This window comes from Thamnophis elegans, chromosome 8, assembly GCF_009769535.1.
Source record: "Thamnophis elegans isolate rThaEle1 chromosome 8, rThaEle1.pri, whole genome shotgun sequence".
Lineage (NCBI taxonomy): Eukaryota > Metazoa > Chordata > Lepidosauria > Squamata > Colubridae > Thamnophis > Thamnophis elegans.
Window position 1 is genome coordinate 480,729 of NC_045548.1, and position 25,299 is coordinate 506,027.

Below are 25,299 nucleotides of genomic sequence, written 5' to 3' on the forward strand. Positions count from 1 at the left end.
AAGCAAATCCTTTGCTTTTGGCAGCTTTTGCTTAAATCTGCTCCCTTAGCAACTTCTCAGTTTCTGGCATATCACTATGACAAGAAATTAGCATGCCTTTAATATGACCTTCTGCTCCTGAAAAGTATGTATACCTTTCCAAATCAGAGCCAAACTAAAATCTCTTATCAGTCCCTCTGATGGAGGTGAGGTCAAAATGCTACTTTTGAAAGGGCAATATAGTAATCTTGTCTAGTACTGAATTTTACAGTCATCTTTAAAAAAAGATTTTAACAGTTAAACGATGAGGCAAAACCAATATGTTATTCTCTCTGCTCTAAAAATAGTTGTACCCATTGGATTTATTTATAATGATGAAAGGAATTTCAATTAAAAAAAATAAATGTGCATTAAAAGGATACAGAAGATGGCTATCATTTTTCATTGCATGCCTAAAGGTAAAGCTTCCCCTCGCACATATGTGCTAGTCGTTCCTGATCTAGGGGGAAGAGCTCATCTCCATTTCAAAGTCGAAGAGCCAGAGCTGTCCGAAGATGTCTCCGTGGTCACGTGGCCGGCATGACTAAACGCCGAAGGTGCACGGAACGCTGTTACCTTCCCAGCAAAGTGGTCCCTATTTTTCTACTTGCATTTTTACATGCTTTCGAACTGCTAGGTTGGCAGAAGCTGGGACAAGTAACAGGAGCTCACTCCATTATGCGGCACTAGGGGTTCAAACCGCCAAACTACTGACCTTTCAGATCGACAAGCAAACCATTTCACAATATATAATTACATATTGTTTTTGTGATTAATCACATTGCTTTCATTATGTTCAATTTGTAATAATGAAAATACATCCTGCATATCAGATATTTACATTACGATTCATAACAGTAGCAAAATTACAGTTATGAAGTAGCAACGAAAATAATTTTATGGTTGTGGGTCACAACAACATGAGGAACTGTATTAAAGGGTCGTGGCATTGGGAAGGTTGAGAACCACTGATGTAAGAGAACTTTCATCTTTCTCTCCTTCAGAAGCTCAATCTCTTCCTTCCCCTGCAGGTCAGCCATTCAAAGCATCATTCATACAAAGTTAACTTGAAAAGTTTGGAAGAAGGGATGAAAAATGTTCTTTGACAAAGATGAAAATAGCAAAAACCACGGTGTACACATGCAGTTTGTTAGGCACTTGTTATTGGTCTGCGGAGAGCAGTTCAGTGACATGATAATATATGATTCCAAGGGTAATGGGCAGAAAGTATTTTCCACAAAGGTTAAAGAATTGCCATCGCTCATGATTGCTTGAATTATTTCAGAACAAAGTCAGTCCAGGATATTTACAAAAAATATGTTGCATCAACGCTATTCAGCATTTCCATCTCTCTTGGGTTTTCGGGTTTGAATGAAAACATGATTCTGCCTTATATTAAGCACAAGTTACAATAGTGTTTACCTGGCATAGTATAAATTGTCAATATATGACAAGAGGAAGGGCCATGACCCCCGCAAGACATAGGGCCATTGATCTATTATATATTTATTCAATATGTGTGCAATTTATACTGAAACTCCAAGGTTTTGCTCCCTCCCCATTTAAAGATTTAATAACTTATTTCTGGATTTTGTTTCTCCTTTCACTGAAAGCCATTTTCCACTTTTTAAAATGTCTTGACTTTTTATACTTAAAAGAGTTGTGTTTTGTCTTTTAAATAGGCCATTGGTATATACATTACTTAATTTAGAAAATATGTGCTCTAGCATTATGTGTGAGCATTATGTGCGAACTGGACCAATTTGTATTTGGACAAAATCATATTTTTCAGTATTGACCAAAGGCCTTGACCACAATTTTTGTTTCTGACAGCTCCTCATTTTTAATATCACAAAGGAGCCATGGTGGGTTCATTGCTGGAAATGACTGTTAAATTTGACTGATCTAGATGAGCATTACGATAAACATAAGAAAACAACCTGAGGTTTAAATAATTTGAAGAATGCATGCATCCCTATTTAGATACATTGAAAAATTGGGTCCTTTCTTGATCCAGAATGATCAATCCCCAGGGATCTGTCCTTCCAGCAATTCACTGCTCCAGAGAATTTCCCCTGCATTTTATCTCTGCCAATCATCATTCAATTTTATAAAACAGAATGCACTTTATAATTTATGTTAACGAAAAAAAAGTGAAATTCTTGCATGGAGCATTCTTGGTTTCTTTAGCTTGAAGATGACCAGGGACTCTGTTATCAGTATTTTTATTGAAGAATCATCCTTGCAGCCACCTAGGACTGCAGCCGAGATAACTAACCATTATTCTTCCTGAATTTCCTCATCAAAATCCTACAGAAAGATATTACGATAAAATGCCACTATTGGGTTTTTTTTATGCTACTGTCATTACTAAGAAGGAATCCTTTCTTTTAGAAAATCCTAGAGAACATAACTTTCTCTCAGAGACATTTTATTCCCACTCATGATGAGAAGACACAATGTTAACGACTGAGAAATAACTTGCAGTGAATAAATTCATGCCTATAGGGCCAAATGAATTTCCCCCCCCAACCAGGCACTGAAGAAACTGGAAAAACTAATAAAAAGGATCTCTGTGAATTTGTGGGAAACTGGCAAGAACCCAGAAGACTGGATTAAAAGAAACATCCCTATTTTTGAAAAAAGGAATAAGGAAGTGACTACCTTGCCAACTTAATGTCTAGCTGCCCAAAATACTTTGAGCTACTCCTGCAGTGAGCGCTGGGTTCAGTTTTAGGCCCTCTGAGGTCACTTCCAATTCTACAATTTTATGAAATAGGACAAAACATTTCAAAGGATATTTTGTGCCCAATTATACTTCAGGCAAAGCCAATTGGAGTTACTAATTTCCCCATAAGTAATGCAAATTCTGCAAGTTCACATGTCTCCATGTAAATTAGGATAATTAACTCTTAGCATTGTGGCACAGGTAAATAAGGGCAGTTGCTTTGAAATTCACAATCTAAGAAATCTCTTCAATACATCTTAATCTGAAATCGGCATGTTGATGAATGCAGGCCACATATGTACATGCACAAATTACTAGGAATTAAAGATATTGCTATTACAGAGGCTCAGCAAAAGTCATAATACACATAATGCCTGGTGCTATAATTATAAAGTGGAATCAACAACCATCTCAGACATGAAGTTCTGAATAGAAGTTGCACCTTACTAACAAGTAAACACAAAGTGCAATCTAAATGTCATTGTTTTAATGAAGGGATGACCCTTATGTAATTGCCTGGCTTCTTGAATTATTATGCAAAAATCCTGGAAGCTCCATGCCAAATATTCAAGGCTACTCCAGGAACCAGAAAATTACAGTTCTGATACTCAGTCATTATATGATCCCCTAAGCCAACTCCATGACTAGAGAATCCTTCCGTTCCCTTGATTAGCAGCATCATTCTCCAGCTGTTCTCCAGGTTTCCTCCAGTTTTTTTAAATAACAGGGATATTAATTCTTAAAGATAAAGTAATCCCCCTCTTTTTTTAAACCTTTTGCAATAAAGCTTTAGCTGAAAGCATTCATTTTAAAACTTCACTTATATGTAGAGAAATTGTGTGTGAGAGACAGTGTGCGAGTCCTAAAATTGTCACTTTTCAACAGGAATTATTAAATAATCTATATTCAAGCTTTGGAAGGCAATTTAGGTGACAACTTGCAATGCTGGAAGTCTAGAGAATAAGATTTGACTTGCTAAAGTGGCACTGAAAGCAAACAGATTTTAAAAATAAAACACACACCCAAAGACACAAAGGTTAAAGCCTGTTTGCCAACTTATAAAGCAAATTCAATCACTCTCCTTCCCTTAATTTGAACAAGCACCAGCTGGACTTTATTCTGGGCAATGTTCATTTCAGGATTATTCTAATTACATGAAAAATGTCCAAATTCATTCCTTTAAAGATCCAGTGAGCCTGTATTAAAGTTGTATTGAACACCTAAAAGGGGTTTAGTAGACGTGGATGTCACCTAAGTAGGTGGCAATTTAGCCAGCATTACAGAAGAAGGCTGAAAGCAACTTTCTCCATAGTGACGCCATGAATCAAGTCAAGGACACTCTTTCGAAAAGAAGTTTCTTCACTTTGGCCAAGTCAAGTTGGTTGCTTCCAATGGCCTGAATCTCTATATCAAAGTGAAGCTTAGTTGTATTGCACAGGTATAGTAGCTATTTATTCAGCATTCAGTTTCCATTTCCCAGCCACGTTTTTCAAGCATAATTTACAACTTGAATTCTGCCTTTAATTACTCTACTCTTCTGCTGCCCATTTGGAGATAAGAGCAGCCACTTGACATTCTAATCTCCCTATATGGTTTTTTGCCTTCTCTACTTAATATTATCTAGCATGTATTTTCTACTTCTATACTCAGAACGTTAGTCTAATGCATATCTGCATTGTTCAATTTCTATACCACACACGTCCTAATTTGTCCAAATAATGAGGTAGGATGGCACACTTGTTAGAGTGCAGTACTGCAGGCTACTTCTGCTGATCACCGGCTGCCAGCAGTTTGGCAGATTGAATCAAGGTTGACTCAGCCTTCCATCCTTCTGAGGTGGGTAAAATGAGGACCCAGATTGTTGGGGCAACATGCTGACTCTGTAAGCTGCTTGGAGAGGGCTGTAAACACTGTAAGCAATATATAAATCTAAGTGCTATTGCTATTGCTAATGTAGAGTTAAAAAATGGCTTACAGGGACTGAAAGCAACTTTCTATCGTGGTTTTTCAGATGAGTAAAGCATGTGACTTTCCATCATCTTCAACCACCACCAAGCGGTATCTCTGTTAGATAGCCAATATCTCATAACAGATCCTCTTCTTTGTCTTTGGAAGTTTTCCCAAGATTTATCCTCCTCTGCTACATCTCCTTCACACTGCTCTCAACAACCTTTAACCGATGTAAACGTTGTTCAACATAAGCAGGTTTGCCAGTCTGATTTTAATCATACTTCTCCAGCCCCATCTTAGCTGCCAAAATTTATCTCCTTTCTTTCAGTTCTTCTTTCCAGAGTTTGTCTGCTGAGATAAGACTCCATTTCATGTCCGCAATGGTTCCTTCTCTCTTTTATGGGAAAACGTCTTGTAAGAAAACTAAGCTATGTTTTACTTAACTCCTCAAATCAACTAATTGTCATAAAGTGTTTGAATTTCTGTATGGATAAAATGTTTTTTTCCCCCTGGAAGTCATAGTTGAAGGCAAGTTGAATTGACCTTTAACTTGACAAAAAAGTGATTTTACTAAATTGGATTCTTAAATCTGGCGTGTTCCTACAACCTGCCTAGCTTTAAAAAGCACTACCTTCAAATAGATCTTCCAATTGTATTGGGCTCATACTTGGAGAACATTATGGAAACTATTCTTCAGTGCAGCTGAAGATTGAAGAGATGTCATTTCATTCAAGCTCAATCCAATAATTAGTATAGTCAAATTTGCCAGCAACCGTTGTCTCTTGAAATCATCTATCTGAATGCCATATATGGCCTTCGCCCTAAAAAGCAGCCGATGAGCATTGTCACTATTGAGCTGTTCTCTCCTATTCCAGACATCCACACTGGTACTTTTAATACTCACTTCCTTTTGGAGGTGCACTAGGCTTACACACTAAAATCTTCACAGCACAATAGGCTTCTGTGACATAATCTGATAATCACCTTGGCAACTTCTAGATTTCAGCTTGGGTGATTATTTAATGGGTAAAATTACATTAAGCAACAGTAGAAACAGAAGCCAAAACTGTGCATAATTGATATAAATACCTATAAGAAAAAGTTTACTGTGTTATTGTTAGGATTTCTCATTGTTATTGGTTATTAGACAGTGATGTGTTAAATAGTTCACATTTGAAATTTGACAGCTCTCTGAAGTGTACAGGAAGGAAGTTCTAAGTTGCCAAATACAAATTAATTGTAAGGTATAGGTTACATCATTGGAATACACTGTGGTTGGGCTGAAAAGAAAACCTCTATTCCTTTCAGATCTCCTTCTAATGAAGAAGACACAGATTGTCTTCCCTTTCATCACGAGTTTAACCGCTAAAACAGTTGCCTTTATAATCAGGTTTTCAATTCTATCAACATAAATAGATCGGACTTGGCAGATTGGATTTGTACTGGGCTGATTATTCTGTAAAGGGTCTACAAACTGCTGTATGATTACGGCTGCTTAAAGAACTCAGTCTTTGTCAGTTCCCATCTGAACTGATCAATATCACCAGGCCCAACGTGTGGAACAGAAGGCAGTTAGTTAACCTGCAGGTTTTGTGATCCATGAAACTTCCAGCACAGTCCTCCAGGCCCACAAGCAATCAAATCCTCCCTCCAAACAAACTGCTCTCCACTGAACTAAAATATAATAATAAAGGGGCATTTTGTCACTCTTGTTTCCCTAATTGGGCTGATTTGCCTTGCATATTGGTTGGGTCAAGCGTGCTGGTGGGCTGCCTTTGTCCTGCTGATTGTCATGTTGTTCAGCCCTGAGCCTGAATCAATGTTCCTGTCATGCATCAGTTGTGATAAGAGCAGTATTTTTTATGTTTCATTCTGGCACCCCGGTTTAATACTTCTTGTTCTGTCTTCCCTTCAAATAATCAGAATGAATGAAACGGCACACTAAAAAGCTCTGGTGGAGGAAAACAGATAACATGTTGCTCCCAAACAGAACAATTACAAACGTAGTCTTGTAGGAAGAATATATTTAAGAGTTGGTTGGAATTTCCCCATTTGAATTGACAGGAACTAATATGCTGGCATATTTCAAAGATCTCTGAAGCATAGTATGGACTTAAAGCTTGTCTTTATGGCTAAGATTAAATGGAGTCCACTAAGACTTCAGCTGTGAGAAAAGTATGTTAATATCAACTGTACTAGCTCCATTAGTGATACAGATTCTGCAGTGAAGAGGGGAGGTGCTGTCCTTACTTACCTATTTCAGGTGAAATTAAGGAAAGAGAATAGTCCATTCACTCACCTTCATTGCCCCTCTCACATGAGTGTTGCAGATGTCCAGGAACAACAGATGTCCAGGAAAAATAATGCATTGCTTTATCTGGAAAAAGATATAGTTGCTTTAACAATTCAAAAAGACATACTGCATTTACACTTTCAAACTTTCTAAAGCACCTTTTTAAAAAAAATATGTAGAGTATTGGTATTGGTATTGAGTTTATTTATATGCCGCCCTTTTCCCTGGGGGGACTCAGGGTGGCTCACAACTTAAAAAGGGAAGGGGGGAAAAGACAAACTTTTTACATATAAGACAATACATAATTAGAAACACAACATTCATACCATTCGGGCGGGTTACAATCTTAGTCCCAGGCCTGACGGGATAGCCAGATTCTGAGGGCTGTGCGGAAGGTCTGGAGGGTGGTGAGGGTCCGAATCTCCACGGGGAGATCGTTCCAAAGGGTCGGAGCTGCTACCGAGAAGGCTCTCCTCCGCGTGGTTGCCAGTCGGCACTGACCGGCAGATGGAACTCGGAGGAGGCCTAATCGGTGAGATCTAATAGGTCGCGTGGAGGTAATTGGCAGTAGGCGGTCTCTCAAGTACCCGTATATAACTCAAGTGCATAATAACCCATGTGATCATTCCTTAGTAAGTCAACTCATTATTCATTCAGCTATTTAAATTCATTCATAAAGTCATGATGGCAGATATAACATTCTCTCCCATTTTTCCCAATATTAATAACTCTGTAAGGTAGTTTGAAAGATTTCGTGGCTTACAGTGCACTACAATGTTGGTCTCCCCACTTGTAGACCAACCTAAACCAATTGTATCTTATCAAATACATCACACTCTTCTGAGAATACATAATTCATATACAGAAATCCTAGATGAAGATGTAGATTTTTGTCTGTACCTCATATGTTTCAAGGTGGAAATGGTATTGTGAGTATCTACTTACTTGATATAACTTTGTGTGGAAACTTGGAGATGCTACATGAAAACCAAACAGAGGAAAGGAAGAAAATAATTTCTCACTTTAATGACTATGGTAGCATACTTTGTAAGATCTACTGTTGTAGAATGAAAAAAAAAAAACAAAGATGAATTTAACAAAGCAGTGATAGGCTGTAATGCTAATTTTCATTATTATAATGGTCTCTCAAAATCATCAAGTTTAGCATTTCACAGAGATTTAATGGATGGATTCTCAGGATGGAAACTCAGACATTATTGCCTGTCCATGACAATTTAAAAGACCCAACACATTATTTTTCTCTATGTAGACTAAACTGACAACAATGAAAAACTGATGGATTTGATATAAAAATATGTATGGATAGGGAATGAATAGATCCAACATAACTCTGTCCTTCTCTTTCTGCCCAAAACCTTCTAGCCCAAAAAAAGAGAAGGAAAACTCATCAACTTTGCAGCTATTATTGACTGAAAGCTTCTGCACATTCATCCACAATGTCACATCAAAAGTCTGTCAATCACAGCCAGGGACATGAAACAGTTGTAAATAAATAAATAAGAAGTCCAATACAATCCCCCAAGATTGTCCCTTAGGAAATATTTATTGCTGGCTTCAGAGTACAGTAAAATAAAGTCAGTGATAGATCACTGGATGAGATATTAACATTCCAATAACTACAATAGACCATTTTTGACACTTTGCCGTGCTTCTGTGAGAGCCATTCACATTATTGAGCTGTTGCAGGCATTTTTCTGTGTGACAGCACAAGTTTTGTGTAAAGGTGAAATGCAACAGTTAGAAACGGAGAGTCCGTGAGACAGGTTTCCAAAGACCAATGACTCTCTTGCGGGCCTAGCAAGAAGACAATGGTCAACCCTTTCTAAAAAAGGTTGCCAAGAAAATTGTATGGACTTATCCATACAATTGCCAGGAGACAAGGCCGATTTGAAGGCATAACATAACATAAAACATAACATAACATCATAACAAAATAATTGCATGCCATTAAAAGTGTGAATTAAGTGCCCAGCAAGACAGCATGTGCCTAAGTATGTGTAAACCATCTAAACAAAACAACAACAACTTCATGACAGCTCACATGGCTAGTTTCATCAGAGTGTCATGGAGACATTTTCTGGAATCCCAAAGAGGAATACTTGAAATATGCAAGAACATTAACATCAGACAACTTTCCATTTCCTTACTATCCCTCTTAAATCCATAAATTACATAGATTCGGAGCCAACAAGGAAGCCATTGGAGAACATTTCCCATGCTTCCTACTTCCCTTTTCTTCCACTCCAGTATGTCATGGAAGAGAGTGGAAAGATTTGCTTCTGATTTTAATAAACCACAATTCTTTATGGCACTCCAGAGCTATGTTTTTGGTTTTTTAAAATGTTATTATAAGTAGGAATAATTTTCATTCTGGTTTGTCCTGAAATCATATTGTAAATCAAGCATTGAAATGAATACTACTAATGTTCTACTCCAGAGGGCAGAATCAGAAGCAAACTCACGTAGTCTAATTTCTTTTATGTCTCAACAAAACCATGAATGATACTTTGCCAGAGAACTTCCCATCTTCTCATTCCAATTCTGGTCAATGTGTTCTACAAATAGATGCATATCTACATCTTAGTGGAGGACAGGTAGTCCTCGCTTAATAACCCTAATTGGAACTGGAATGTACGTTGTTAAGTAAAGAAGTCATTAGGCAAAACATCACATGACCGTATTGTTTAGTGACAGTAGTGACAGTTGTGGTTATTAGGTGAGGACCTCAAACAATCCTCCACAATTGCTTCTGCTTCAGCTCCCATCCGCTTATCTCCTCCCATCCCGGCCTTTTTAGCCATCCTACATTCTACTATTGTCTACCTCGGCTACAGCCTACAACCTCTAAGTATGACCTTGTTTGTCTCTTCTTCCCACTGCTGACGAGGCAGACCCAGCCGAGGCATCTGAGGGCCCTTCGTGAGGCCTCATACATCATCATGTATACACCCCATGTATGCCTTGTTTTAGCTTTCCTTTTTGAATAATGCTACTGTAAATCCTATATAAGAATACTGAAGCTTTTAGGAAGTCACACTCTGAGTTGATTCAGCATCCATAACTCTGCTACGTTTGCAATGACATATTTGTAACTATACTTTTAATGAGTTTTAGGTTCTTAAATTTTAGAGTCATATGATTTACACCACCAGATGAATATGCATGAATTTCTCAGAGCTTTGCTGCAATTTTATAATATGCCTTTAGATTTGGGAAGTTACTCTCTGCCAGGCTAATATACAGCATTATTGTAAACTAGCAGTATACGCAGGTTTTGCCAATCCAGAGGCCATCAAAATGATAAACTTTGAACAACTAAGAAGATCCTGTCATCTTATGTGTTTATGGAAGCAATGGGTGCTCAGCTTTCCTCTTTTCCTTGAACTGTGCTGATAGGGGACCATGTAGGTTTAGGATTTAGAAAAGTCCCTTCTGATGAGGTATAGAAGTATTTTGTAAATAAATCTGTATCTGCAGTTGAGGCCTACATGTAGGGTTACCAGATATCTGAATAGACAAAGCAAAACTCAGGCAATTGGAAAGGAGGACTAATTGTGTGAATTGGAGGAAACACTAATTATTTAACTTACTTGGCATCCACAACAGAAATTGCAGTGAAAAACTGCAAAAAGTGTATTTGAAATTACTTTTTTCCAAAATCATAAATATGTTTTTCAATCCCAGGAATGTGCTAGAATTGGTTAGAGGCAAAAGTCTTCAGCATGCAATGGATTAAAGTCTTGTCAATTTCAGGCAGCAGTGCAAGCTGGCTCCAGGGTACTAATCAAGGTTTTAGTGTAGACCTTGTTAAAGTGTGGTTAGCACTTATTAGGGAAGCATTGTGTTGCAAAAAAGTGCTTAGAAAAGATACTAAAAAGTCTGGACAATATTTAATTTTAAAGTTATGCCCAACAGACAGAGGACACAGTGATAAAAAGAACATGTCCTCCCTTTATTGGGCATTTGGTAGCTCATTATGCATTCAGGTTTAAACACTGTATGCATTATGCACAATGATTTTATCTCTACTTCTTTGTTGTTTTCCATAAAGGGTGCATACCATTAAGTCTGAATGAACCAACGAAATTCATGCCCCTGAAATGTATTTCAAAACCAAGAGTTACCTCCCGAAGTATTTCACGATATTTCTCTTTGTATATCAAGGTGTGTTTACATTTGTCTGTGTTCATTAATTTCTTAATTTTCCTGTGAAAAATGATTTTAACTCACTAGTAATACAGAAAATATGAATGCTATTCTGAAAAGAAAAAAAAAACTGTCCGCTTTTTAGCATGAAGAGATTTCTTCTAAGGAGGCATTTTTTCGTCTCATTAGATGTGAAAAGTTGTGAATAAATATGTTTCTTAGAAGATTATCTTGAAACAGAAATTGAGAAGTGGTAAATTAACAGAGAAGACAATATAAAATACAACAAAAGATGAAGAAGGAACATCATTATTTTTATTTTAACATAGAATCATAGAGTTGGAAGAGTGGATTTGGGTCACTGAGCTCAACTCCTTAAATGCCTTTTTTCTTTCTTTGTAGCCACATGTACTGCCGACTCTCCTTCAGTTTGCCATCAGCCATTGTTCCAAGATACTTTTTACTGCTACCAAGCTGGGTATTCCCTATTTTACATCAATCCAATTGTTTACTATTCCAAGATATTTTTCACTTTTTATTGGTACCAAGCCGTGCATGTCATATCCATCCATTTGCTTACTATTTCCTTAGTGCAGAATGTGGCAATTATCTCGGTTAAGTTTCATCCAATTGTTTTGAATGTTTTTAAAACATATGATCCTTTGCCTATTGACAACATACGGAGCCTTCTAGACTCTTCAAATTATTTTTATACCAAAATAACAGGGACGTGGAAAGGCTTCAATGAGAGCTGGATGGTGTTTTAGGTTACTAGTAGAAAACACTAAATACATTTTTGAATCAAAGTAGAAAATTGGTGGTGTTTTGATTCCAGTAGCTGCCAAGTGCTTTGCAGAGTTAATGGTGCCTGCCTTCCTTCTGGAGTTGTTACTAACAATATGCACCATTGAGACTTCATTACTGTGGGGGGGAGCTGGGCCTTTCATTTGCTGTCGGGCCAGTTGCTCTAGAAATGCAAAGTTATGGCATGAGCTCAGAAGGAAGGGGAGAGATTTGTATCTGCAAGGCCTGCATAACAAAGGAAAAGGAAAAGGGAGTGTAGGCAGGTGGGGCCCCATTCAATGTAGACAATAAGAGGTGACTGCCAGGCATATCATACAAGACAAGATACGGTATAAGGCTAAGACACGGCCAACAGAACACTTGCTCAAAGTCTTCTAGGATGCCAATTAGTTAACTTTTAGGAGTAGGGTTGAAATAGAGCCAATTTAATAAGTTAGGTAACTTTTGAAGTATTGATTAGTTAAGTCTTAGAAATAGAAATAACATGGAGCCAATAGAGGATTCTTTAGATCAGGGTTCCCTGGCCCATGGGCCGACACCGGTCCATAGCATGCCAGCAACCAGGTCATGCATACAAGCAAAGTCCCATCTGTGGGATGAAGGCAGCACCCAAATCCATACACCCTCAGTCCACAGGGGGGGGGGAAACTTTCTCCAAGGAACTAGTCCTTTGTGCCCAAAAGGTTGGGGGCACTTTAGAAAACTTTCAGAATGCCCATTAGACAATGTTTCTTTACCCATCTTGAAAAACTGTATAAAGCTGGCTGAATCCTTTGTTTTGGGTCCTGGCATTACGAGTCGAGGTGGCGCAGTGGTTAGGGGTGCAGTACCGCAGGCCACTTCAGCTGACTGTTATCTGCAGTTCAGCGGTTCTAATCTCACCGGCTCAAGGTTGACTCAGCCTTCCATCCTTCCGAGGTGGGTGAAATGAGGACCCAGACTGTGGGGGCGATATGCTGACTCTGTAAACCGCTTAGAGAGGGCTGGAAGCCCTATGAAGCGGTATATAAGTCTAACTGCTATGGCTATTGCTAGTTGGGGCCCCTTTTGCTGAAGTGCTTCAATAAAAGGAAACAAAATCTGCACCTGATGTTCTTTAATGCACCAGGCTCAAACCCAAATTGGAGACAACAATCTGGGGGTTTCTCCCGAGTGGTGAAAGTGGCTCTCTAATATCGGCACAAATAGATGGCACAATTGACAGAAAATGAGTTTTATTGGCTCACTAAGCTCTTCCGGGATGAATGCTAACCTTGTTTTGGGCTTCATCCAGGACAACCCTCAGATCAATATTCAGAGATGACGGTCTCTTTACTGCTTTCAAAAATGGGCAAGGGAGAAAGCCTGTGGGCTTCTGTGCGTTGGAATGCTTTTGCCTCCTCTACTGTACAATGGACTGTACCATCTGTGCAGAGGAGGCATAAGCATTCGGAATATGGTCAGCAAACTGCAGTGCTGACAAATGGGACTCCTTAAGAAGAGGCCAGGCTTTGTCATTCTTCAGCCAGGCAAACCCCATAAAAGGTAGAGATAAATGTAGTCTTCCCTTGGATGCCAGATAGTGGCATATAATATAAAGAATAAGCAAAATTACCCCATCCCATAAAGAATTTGGCTGGGATTGTATAAGATCAGGGTTGGAATAAAGGACCTACGAGATCCGTTCCAGCCCTATGTCTCTATGCTCTAAAACAGTGGGCGGTCTTCAATATTATACTTACTTACCCAGAATCCATTGTGAAAAATTAAGCTTATCTTTTAAATGGTTTATGAGATTATTTAATTTTAAGTTGGAGTAGGATACTTTCTAAAAGGGATGTGGTGTCTTAGTGGCTGAGACACTGAGCTTGTCAATCAGAAAGGTCGGCAGTTCGGCGGTTCAAATCTCTAGCACTGCATAACGGAGTGAGCTCCCATTACTTGTCCCAGTTTCTGCCAATCTACAAGTTTGAAAGCATGTAAAAATGCAAGTAGAAAAATAGGAACCACCTTTGGTGGGAAGGTGACAGCATTCCATGAGCCTTCAACATTTAGTCATTCCGGTCACATGACCACGGAGACGTCTTCGGACAGTGCTGGCTCTTCAGCTTTGAAACGGAGAGGAGAACCGCCCCTTAGTGTCGGGAATGACTAGCATATATGTGCAAGGGGAACCTTTACCTTTATCTTTAGGATACGTTCTGCATTAATTCAATAAACACCACCTGGGCTGATCAATTTAGTGGCTATTGTTGTATACTGTCCTTTCTTCAAATCCTCTTTGCTTTGAAAGACATACAGGGAGAATGTTTATAATAAATATATTACGGTAAGATCCTTGAAGCCTCTTACTGAATTTGTGGTCTCTACAGTCCCTACTATTTCAGTTAACTTTGTTCTCTTCTATGAAAAAAATAAAATGAAGGCATGTGGATGCTTCTCTATTAATTAGGGATGAGTATTTTTTTACAGATTGAATCATGAAGTGGTTGCGTGTCTGTTTGTCCTCTAATGTCAAATCATTAGCCTGAATTGATTTGTGCATTCTTTGGATCTCAGATCTCCAATTCAAATAAATCTGTGCTGAATGGCCCAGCCTTATTGTGTATACATATTTAAAATTGTGATCTTAATTTCATTTAGGGAACAAAATTAAATCAGCAGGGCCATGAAGGCCTCTTACCTTTGTTGCCAATTTACTTACATTGTACATTCATTAAATACTTTATAAATAATGACAGGCTTTTGAATAATTCTTCTTCTCCTATGTTGGTACTTCAATTCAAATGGGTCTATAATGGGCCTAAAGCAGCCTGGTCAATCCATTACTACGTTAGAATGCCTAGAGGAGAGCTGATCTGGAAGGCAAACAAATCACTCCATAAATCTTAGCCATTATTAATTACTATTATTTCATTATTGATTTTCTTAAGAGGCTGGATCTGAAAGGTCTGCATTATTAAATAGAGGGAAGCCTAGAGAATGTGGGATAGGGTATGATTACAAATATTTTATTTATTTAATCATACAAGTGTCCTTGACTTTTCAAGATATGGAAGACCTCCCGTGTCTCTCCTGTCACTCAAAGTCTACATTCTGTGGGTTTCCCTGCCTCAGCTGTGCCTAACGCATAAGAGTTGAGCATAGCTGTGGGAAGAAGCTCTACAACCTCAAAGCTGACATGTCCCTCAACCCCCTTTCATGTTGTGATGCTGCTTCACATGAATAATACATTGGGGGAAGGAATTTTGGGAGTAGCTTGAGCAATAACATGCTTGTTGAAATGAATCATAAGAAAATATGTTTGATTTCTCAAAGACCTGTACATAAATATTTTAGTTGTCCAGCATGATACTTACAAAAAAACCATAAGCAAACCATACAGGCAATATTTCTCCAAGTTATATCAGAATTTGGCTCTGATGGTGTTATTCTATCCGTCTAACAGTTAGGACTAATAGGCCATCAAGAACATTTTTCTCCATGATTTTGTCCAATACTTCAAAAATGCTATTTGAACTCAGTCCTCCCCAATGCTGGCCAATTAGAAGAGAATACATTCTATTTTTGTTGGCCAAGTGTGATTGGACCCACGAGGAATTTGTCTCTGGTGAATAAGCTCTCAGTGTACGTACAAGCAACAAGTGATCAATCATGATCATAATCATTAACTACAATCATCATGAATTATAAGATACAATACTCAGTGACAGTCATAAGATATTAAATAAAAGCAATCATAATATACAAACAACAAAGGTAATAGTCGTAAGACGCCAAAGTTGTCTGTGGCTATTTAAAATTGTGTGACCAACATGTGAAATGTTTTCCAGTATCAGGGTTATATCAGATAACTGGTCAACATTTGGATGCCAGTAGACTGAGCACATGTTCAATCGTTTTACAGCAGCCTATGAATTCCAATGATTCCATCGTTTCCCAGTTCACACACAGATATTATATGTTTCTTCTAGGAAGAACTTTCATTCTTTACGATTTTATTCTTGAAGCCAAAATGTTGCTGCTCAAGTGACAGAAAATCATCACCTTTCACTGTCAGATTAATAAGTTAAAAATTAGCCAGGGTATATGGTTATCTTGTGAGAAGATAACTCAGAGGAAGTACAAAAACACATATGAGAACTGAGAAACTCAGAAACCAACTTGGAAGCCTAAAAACCACATGCTCTTATGTAAATATGTAGAGCAATATTGTTGGATATTTGCTTGGAAGATGCATGATTCCTAGATGGGAAAAATATAAATCTCAGAATCTATAGAAGTGAGGAAAAAGTCAGTCAGAGATATGATATAATATCACCACCACCATTAAAATCATATATCATCATGCTCCAACAATGGAAGTTTTTAAGAAGAGAATGGAAAACTGTTTGTTTCCTGCCTGAGCAGGGGGTTGGACTAGAAGACCTCCAATGTCCTTTCTAATTTTGTTATTTTGTCATTATCATAATCTAATATCATCATCTAATACCACCACCATCATCATTATCATCAACTATTTTTCTCCTATTACCGATAATTTGGGGTAAACCTCTTCCCTTGTGATGTGTTTTTCACAGAGATAATGTTTTATTTTGAACAAATTTATGGTCAGTATTTTCCACTTGTCTAGTTTAATCTAGAGCTCTGACTTACATTTCATCACAAAAATGAAACTGCAATTTAAATAGTGTATAAGCAGATGTGTATATATTGTACTTCTAAAAATCCATATAAACCATCTCACTGTGGTCAGAACAGCCTTATATGTTTGCCTGCTGAATTAACTGTACAAAGGCAAAGACCTTTGCATATCTAAATGAAGGATGTTCTTCAAATACTCCTAAAGTACAAATAACTTTCCACTATTTCACCAGGTTGCAGTTCTTGTTCTACATGTGCAAAAACCAAGATCTTTCTGCCAAGATTTGAATTTATATCTTTGCTTGTATGTTACCAAAGGCACTTCCTCTCATCCTTCCACTTACTTTGACAATAAACTGGCATTATTCTCAGGGGTTGCTTTTATACACAATCTTGTGACTAGTCTGTGCAGTGGTTAATAATGCTGGTGAGTCAATATATGAGGCACCATAGAGGCCCACATCAACCCACTATAGGCTGACTTTGAGCTTCAGCCATATCTCCCTGGGTTGCTGTACAGAAAAATAGAAGGAAAAGGTGTCCCATATATACAAGCTTGAACTTGTACAATGTGAATTTAAGCAACTAGAGATTTGAACTGCAACACAACTGCAAATAGCTTGGCTTTTGCTGTATATGAATGCTTTCCTCTTCTAAAACAAAATGTAAAACTGGTTGTCAGACTTATAATACAGACAAGAACATACCCAGAAGTATTAGCACTAACCTTATTGTAAGACTAGCCGATAACCGGCATTGCCCAGGTATTTATTTATTTATAGGGGGGAAATGTCTGGACCAAACATAATTTCTAATGTTGGATGTTCCCCCTTACCAGAAGAAGCACCCTTGTGGAGTACAGCGAAGCCGTTACTATAGCAAATCTACTGTGTTGCACAGTAAAAGCCATTTTATGGCAGTACAGTAGAATCCATTTTAAGGCACAACAGACTGTATCTTAACAGAACACACACCCTAAGGGGTTTTAGGGGTGTTTTACCTCCACGGTATTTGTTTCTAGAAAGCAAGTCATCTGTGTACCAGTTTGGTTGAAATAGCTTGAGGCGTTACCAAGTTATGCTGCAATGCACACACACAAAGCCATTTTCATATATATAGAAGGTTACATTACATTTATAGAATTTTCCAAATCTGAAAGTTCATCTCTGCCTTTTCCTTTCCAGACAAAGAAAATGGGAAAGTCTCTTTGGAGATGTTTGCCACATCCCCATTTCTTCTGCAGACTCAGCTGCCTCTTATCCAACTATATCCAGTCTGTGGCTCTTTCTCCTGTCTCCCAAGGCCTTTCTAACATACTTATTGCACTGGTCATGGGAAGGAGAAGGCAAAAGGAGCCATGAAGAGAGAAGACATGGCAAATCAATCTTGAGAAAGTGGGAAGAATGAGAAAGTAACTCAGAATAACTTCCATCTTGATAAAATGGGGCAGATAGAAATTCTGACAGATGTTAAATATTCTGTTATTCAACTCTACAACAGTGAAGAATATTTGGAAATATCTACTTTGTTCGGAAAGAGCAAAGAAAGCCATGTTGGGAGAAAAAAAATGTCCACTGAGTATGTAGTAGCAAATGCTGTGTTATGAGAGGCAATGCCTTTGTTTTCATCCATTTAAAAGCTACGTTGTTAAAAAAGAAAAGAAAATGCAATGTTTGTATGCTTGCCATTAGTAAATTTACTGAGCACAATGGATTATTCAATTAATAATGGTCCTAGTTTAGGCATTTTAGTGAGATAATTAAAGCACCATGACACATAATCAATTCATTGATTGACCATCACAACTATTTTTTTTCCCTTGATGGCAATAATTTAATTTACATCCTTTCACAAATTCTTCAATGCAACTTTCTCATTTGTATATGATAGAGTGCTGGTGGATGGGTTCTTTTCCTAAGAATTCCTCCATCACCCCAAGCAGCCATTTCTTATCCATGGGAAGACTGGATTGCTTTTTCAAATGTATTGATCTAAGGACAAAGAAATTGTTAAGCCGTGTCAAAATAGGCAGAATTGGTAGTGATTAACTTGTCTCTCATTGCATTCGTGTAATTGATATGCATGTCTTTCCCCCGTATTTTTAACGGAACTTTCTTTTGCTTTGTTTGTCTGTTATCAAAAGAATCGTCTTGGGTTTGGGGAGGAGCAGAGAGAGAATTTAATTTTATCAGCTACTAGAAAAATGAGCACATGCAATTTGGTCTTGAGTATCAGGATGACTGGGATCTGGTTGGGACTGGAGGTGAGGATTTCCTTCTGGAAATTGTGCCCTGCTGAGTTTCTAGTGCAGCATCAACTGAGAATTCAGAATAAGGGCAGAATGTGGGTATTATTATAAGGAGAATCTTGTGGCTTTCAAGGGCTTTGTGCCATGGATGACTGTGAAATTCATGCTCTAGGGATTATTTGGGATTACTCTAATGTACTAGTGGCCCTGTTGTACTGCAGCATTCATGACAGTTTGGCTGGATTAACAATAACATTTCCTAGGAATGATCTTGGGACAGTTTGACATGTTTTCCCTAGATGCAAATTTAGATAAAGCTCTGGGCTACCAGATCCTCAAGGACTTGGCCTGCTTCCCCAGAGCAGTTGTGGTGAGATCTGGACATAGGTGGAATTAACACCAATCTCATCATATCTTTCTCTGTGTTGGATCTCCCCCTATGTGATCCTCAGTTCCAGTCAGATAGGATTTTTTCAGTTAATGCACCCTAGATACCTAATGAATCCAGTTAGGTTCCAGGAGGAGCTTGGAGTTATTCCTAAGGTTCTTCTCCACAATTCAGCCAAAGCCTTAATCATCACTTCCCCCTCAGTGGCGTCTCCATGCTGTGCTCCCCTCCAGACCTCCTGGGGCAGCTCGCCTCCCTGACGGCAGCTCTTCCCGCTTTTTCTACTCCAGCGTCCCAGCTGGGAGCGTGAGAACCGCTGCTGTCCCTTCGCAGAGGCAGGAGCAGCAAGCGGGGCAGCCGGCCACCCAGCCAGCAAACCCTGCCCCACTGGCCCATGTGCCTGAGCTGGCCAGGCACTCCAGACCACAGATGCATGGCAGTGCTGCGGGCTGGAAGGCTGGGGCTGTGCAAGAAGCCTGCTCGAGCAGGGTCTCCCATTCTGGCTAGCAGCTCTTGCTCTCCTTGTGGGTTCTGGTGCACAATGGCATTGGCCAGCTGGTTGTTGTGTGCGCATGCACGCTGGAAACCAGAAGACCAGGTGGCCTGCACGCATGCGCTCGCCGGAAACTGAAGATCCTTTTCCCTGTGGGCACATGGCTGCTCTTTTGGTCTCTGGCACTCCTGCGTGAGTGAGGACCATTTGGCCGGCGCGCCGGAACTGGAAGAGCAACGGGCAATGGCTCCGCATGGCCAGAGAGATGGCTCTGTGTGCCACTTCCGGCATGCATGCCAAAGGTTCCCCCTCATGGATCTAATGTTTGAATTTTGGCAGTTCAGATACGGCATGCCTATTAGCTGTTTTTGCAAGCAGGTTTGCTTACCATAAATTAATGAAATGAATTCAGAAGAGCAACTTTACTGGCTATAAAGCAGAGAGAAAAGCAAATAGTTATATAAGTTTTCTTTGCTTACTTTTGCCTAATATATAAATCTGTTTAAATATATTAGTATCTGAGTGCTTCCTCTCCAAGTCTGAAAATTTGAAGGATGGCTGCCTTTCATTTCACACATTGATCTGAAAGTTAGAAATTAGGGAAGCTCATATTAAAGTGCAAAATCTACTGTTTCTGGACAAAACTGAGAGCGTATAACATTAAATCAGCAGGAGAGTAAATAAGGCCAACATAAGTGAATAAATCAATTTTTTAAAAAAAATTACTGTCAAATCATTCTGCTTAAAATGTCAAAAGTCAGTAGTTTCGATTCAACTATGCATAAGTTTTACATGTATATTTCAATTTCTCCACTTTTCCTTTGTTTTTTATTAACGTAGATCATATTGGTGACATTTGGTCCATTACACGGGAAATAGCTTAATGGGTTGCTCAGTATGAATTGGTTTGATGTTTGGTTATCTATCTAGGGCTGAAATGTTGGTAGTTTTACACTGAAAGGTCCCTGCATTCAAAGACTGGATTTTAAAGCCATGTGCTTTGGATGTGAGTTGGTTACACTTGTTTTCATAAAGTGGTGCATCAATGGGCCGAAGTGCCACTGATGTAACACTTTAGACAATGGGACCTTCCTACAGTCATCTAACCACAATCCATCTTCAGCATTCAAATCTGCTCTAGAAGGTTTTTCTGCTGTCCAGGCCATTTAAGGTGGATTTGCCAGAATCTGGAAGAAAATTTTACTTGCAACTCATTAATTGTACTAATTATAAGAATTAGACAAGAAAAAAAGCATACAAGTAATATATGGAACATTTACAGAACATTGAAAGATTTTTTTATGTAGATAATTCTGCCCTAAGATTGAGGAATTAATCAAAGAAAAAGTTCAATATTTTAAATACATTCAGATAATTGATGTGCCTAATGTTCTATCATTAAGAATTAAATATGAATATTTGATCCAGGATGAAACAATGTTAATTTTGGGGATGATTTGTGATAGTTAAGAAGCCGAGGTAAATTTTCTACATATTGATTACAATAACACTTTGTTGGAAGAGGCTTTTGAAATTTTAATCTTGTCTTTTATTATTGTTGTTGTTCTTTCCTGTGAACTGTCTTGCCATTAATGTAGTATATAGATGTCAGGTTAATAACTTTGGAAACAGAATTAGTAACTTGGTAGTTTAACATTCTTTGAGCCTGTTTTGCAAGGTGTGGGAAAATAATATTGTTATAATATAATAATCAGTATTCAACAAAAGGGGGATGTTGATTTGTATATATGTGTTAGATTTTAGTGAACTTTTAAAATATCTTGTTTGTTTTGTTTTTTCTGTATTTCTTTAAAAAATGATATTTTAACTTTTTTTGAATAATATAAAAATAGATTAAAGCATGAATAAAGACACAACATTTTGTACTTCAAACTAATCACATGTGACTACTCAGGACTGACTAAAGAATATATGGTATATCTGGGCCACATTAACTGAAGACACCACTTCCTGCCGATGTATAGAATTACATTTTAGAAGGAGAACATAACTGGCATCTAACTAATACTAATAGAGTTGGAAGGGACCTTTGAGGTCTTCTAGTCCAGGGATCACCAACCTTTTGGACCTCAGGGACCACTAAATCCATAATTTTAGATTCCACAGACCACTAATATGATCTGCCTAATGATGGTTGGGTGGGTGTGGCTAGGTGGCCATGTGACATGGCCAACTCCATGTCACTCACATCGAGGGGCGCCTCACCAGCCTCTACTTGATACTCCTTGCCTTTCCGCCCAGGCTCCTTTGGCCCCAACAGGAAGCAGTTGTTGGAGCTAAGCAGCCGCCAGGAGAAAGAGTTGGCAAAACAGCTCGGTTCAAATTGGATCTGACTGAGAAGGAGGCTCAGCAGAAGCACCTCACTGAGGACTACGAGCATAGGCTTTCCAAGCAGAAGGAAGATATGCAGGAATTCAAGGCCAGGTACTGCTACCTGGAGGCTCAGAGGGCTGAGATGGTCAGCCAGTTCCAGGCCATGATGCAGCCCCACTGGAACAAGGCCCTCTTCACCACTAGCTGCACTTCCCTCCAGCCTTCGCCCAAAGCCCCCCACCAGGAGGCCAGAGCAGATTCCATGTTGGAACTTCTGCCCCCCTCCAGACCCCCACAAAAAGACTCCAAAGGGGGGGAGACTCTCTGCAGCAACACAAACATTCATTGCATGTATCTGTCCCAGGCGCCACAGTTTGAGGACCCCTGATTTAGTACAATATAAAAAATGCAAATGTTTTTTTTTCCTGCGGACCATCATTTTTTCATTTTCTGCTCCAGTCCAACCCCCTTTCCTGCTCAAGCAAGAGAGCCCCTGCCGTTCTAGACAAAGAAGACTCATTTCCTGCCCTCGGCCATTTTTATTCAGTTTTAACCTAAAGGCAGCCATGCCTCTAAATTCTATAGTGAGTTTAGATCCCTGTTTTTCTCATTTACATGATTTTCCATTGCAAAATACAGGTGTTTCCACATCTGGCCCCTAATGCTAAATAAAAGGCCGCTGTGAATAGTTGGGGTCCCGAGGCCCTGTAGGTGAGGAGGCTGCCTCAATTTATCTTCGCATAATATTGGAAGAGTCGGGAGTGGAACCTTAACAGTTTGTATCCTCCTTCATTTGCATATATTTATGAAGTCATGAATAAAAAATCTTGGGAGAAAAGCAGTTTGCGATTATTTTTCTTCATCAACGTTCTATTAAAGAGACGGTTTATTTATTGTTTCCAAATGTTGCATAAACATTAGCACAGCTTAAAAAAAAAAACAATGATATTTATTCCCTATCAAGGAAAGTTATACGATATGTTGGGAACTAAATCCACTGGCAATTTATTCATCTTAGCAAAAACCTGGTAAAAACAATGTTTGTGGACAATTATTAATGGAAAAGAAAAAGAGCAACCCAAAGTCCTTTCCCAATCTGATTATTTCATTTTTGCTTCCAATTACTAATGAAAAATTGCAGTTTAATTATAATTTTCCTGGCCGATGATTTCTGCCATTCACTACAATCCATGTGAAACAGTTACAAGAGAGTGTAGGTAGCTTTAAATGACTAAATAATATATGTATATTGCTGATGGGAACATTAACATCAGTTGAATGCAATCACCAAGAATACACACACTCAGGTAAGAAATTTTGTAGTCTCCTTGTCGTTCCAAATATAATTAACATGAAATGGGCATTCTGGATCTTGAGTTCCTCTCGTGGTTTAATGCATTTTTCATTTACTCCAAGAGCTCAGCTAATTCCGTCCTTTTCCCTTCAAGAAAACTGCATTAATATATCAAAGTAAGTGTTCCTTTTGTAAAAATAGAGAATCAAGAGGGTTTTTTTTAAAAAAAAATACAGCTTTAACATGGGAACCAGTTTTGTGCGGTGGTTAAGGCACAGAAACAGGGAGACCATCTTAGGCACAGCCCACCTGGGTGGACTTGAGCCAATCATTCCCTCTTGGCCCTAGAAAGGGGGCAATGGAAAATCATTCCTGAAAATCATTGCCAAAAAAACAATAACAACAACCCTGCACACCTTGTTGAGGCAGCCTCTAGTTGAATGGAAGGGGGAAAAGTGATTTAGAACCACGATGGTGAACCAATGGCCACAGGTGCCGCAAAGAGCCCCCTCTGCAGGTAAATGAACCATTGCCCCAGCCCAGCTCCATCGCGCATGCGTATGCACCTCCCGCCCTCCAGCTGGTTTTTGGGTCCCTGCCACACATGCACATGCGGGAGACACACACGCATGCATAGGATGGTGATGGGAGCACAGGGGGGCTGCATGTGCATGCACGGTGGGTGTCAGGCATGCATGCACAGGGTCCTGCGCACAAGGTGCATGTGGGGGTTGCATGCCCATGCCCGGGGGTGTTGCGCACACAGGGGGCCAAGCATGCCTGTGTGGGGAGCCTGGGAGGTGCAGGGGGCAAGCATGCATTGCATTGTAAGTTCATGTGTGCGCTGTTGTGCGCATGTACGCTTTCTGCACGCAGCGGTGAAAAAGTTAGGCATCACTAATTTAGAATAATGAGAAATGAGGAACCAACGTCTTTGGAAATTTCTCAGAGGAAATTAAAAGAAATATATATATAACCAACCAGCTTCTGCTGTTAAATCCAAGTTATGTTTTGATTTTGATTGGCTAAATTAATATAATTGGTTAATATAAAATCTATTATTTACTAGACGTCATCCATCACAATCAAATAAGGCATGCTATTGTATCATAAACCCACATCATTTCTATGTCTGGCATGGATAAAATGTGTGACTATTGCAAGAACCTTTTGAGAAAAGCTATATCCTACTCTGGTTTATGCATGATTTATGACTTATTTTTTACCAATTAACAATAATAATAGTCAATGTGTACTAGTAACCCTCCGTGTTTATTATGTAAGGTTATATTAGCATAAGAAAATGGTACTCCCTGGAATGCTATATTATGCTCTGAATAAACAGAAACTAACTTACTATAATTTTGCTATGGCACATATTATAGTATTATACTTGTATTAGGAGATATTGAGCATATTTAGATGAAAAAGTAATGAATATATTAAAAAGAGAAATCAATCTGAGGAAATATAGGCTGAGAATGACCCAATCAGCGAGTAAATAGCAAATGAAAATAGTGAAAATTTAGAAATCAGGAGACACAGAAAAACATGAATAAATTATTTTTTTCATTAAAAACGTCTTTTGGAGAAAGAACATTTCTTCCTCAGAATGCAAATTAATACACACATGCGCACACACACACATACATTCTGGGGGGGAAATCCCGCAAGGGAAGGATCAGCATTCATTCGCTAATAAAGTCTCTAAAAAAATTTCTGCAGGAACAGATTTGTGTAATCAGCTGAAATCAATTATACATTATTATACGTTTCTCCATTCTTGGTACTGCTACATGTCATCTATTAAATATTGCCAAATATTTACTGTGACACCACACTAGGTCTGAGAGTCAATTATTAATACTACTAATTGTTCATTCTACTGCAGGGAATTTGCCAGATGTTGACTACTACTGGTCTGTAACTACTGCAGACTATTAAGTATTAGCTGTACAA

The 25,299-nt window shown here is 38.7% G+C and overlaps 1 long non-coding RNA gene across 1 annotated transcript in view; it reads right to left on the reverse strand.

The window, feature by feature from the left end:
• LOC116512151 overlaps positions 1-25,299 on the reverse strand; it is a 175,162-nt gene that overhangs the window by 146,991 nt on the left and 2,872 nt on the right. Inside the window, exon 2 of the long non-coding RNA XR_004255827.1 lies at positions 6,996-7,073. This is a non-coding gene — a long non-coding RNA (uncharacterized LOC116512151). The remainder of the gene's footprint in view (positions 1-6,995; positions 7,074-25,299) is intronic.